Here is an 875-nt window from a genome sequence, read left to right on the forward strand (position 1 = left end):
GTCTTCATTCGGTAAACTAATTAAGTAGGTTTAATTTTTATTTTTATTACGTAATTTTGCTTGTCTTTTTAGTTTAATTTCATATATAATTGACGAAATAATTAAATTATGAAACATTCAGCACAAATTATATAAAATAGAAACCTTTGTGAATCACAATAACATATGTGAAAGTATGACTCAATAACAGAAATGAAGAACGGTTCATCTAACAAGGAGAGAGTCCAGAGTGATCCTCAATTTCAATGAAACATAGCAGAATTGTAAAGTGTGTTCTCCAAATAAAAATTACTCCCCATTTGAGCATAGACGGTCTACCATTTCCGAGATATTTCAATATTAAAGTTGATAACGTTATTTTTTTTAGAATTTATTAGAACGTTCATACTCGAGTATTTGTAGCGTAGGATAACAACTTCTCTATACAGCACAGAATTTGCAATAATATCGCTGCAAAATCTTTGCAATATTGCACAAAAGTTGCAACTATGCACAAAAATTGCAACAACATTACTGCATGTTGCAGCAATATTGCAGATTTTACAGCAATGTCGCTACAAATTCTCGATATATGGAGAGATTGTTATCATTTCTATTACGCTACAAATACTCGAGTATAAACGTTTTAATACTCTAAAGGAAATATCGTTATCAACTTTTGAAATTGAATTGAAATAGCTTGAAAATAATAAACTATCTACGTTCAAATGAGGAATGATTTTTATTTAAAGAAACACTCAATCCTGCCAAGTTTCATTGAAATCAGAGGAGTCTCCCTTTATAAGATAAAATTTTTTTTTACAATTCAAATTCTTTTTTCTTGGATTTATATTATTTTCAATTGTTCATAATTAGAATGATTATATATATATATA

At 27.9% G+C, this 875-nt stretch overlaps 1 protein-coding gene across 2 annotated transcripts in view; it reads left to right on the forward strand.

Annotated features, from left to right (window-relative positions):
* LOC108685079 overlaps nt 1-875 on the forward strand; it is a 19,410-nt gene that overhangs the window by 10,761 nt on the left and 7,774 nt on the right. The window lies entirely within an intron of this gene.

The sequence above is a fragment of the Atta colombica genome, unplaced genomic scaffold (assembly GCF_001594045.1).
Source record: "Atta colombica isolate Treedump-2 unplaced genomic scaffold, Acol1.0 scaffold145, whole genome shotgun sequence".
Classification (NCBI taxonomy): domain Eukaryota; kingdom Metazoa; phylum Arthropoda; class Insecta; order Hymenoptera; family Formicidae; genus Atta; species Atta colombica.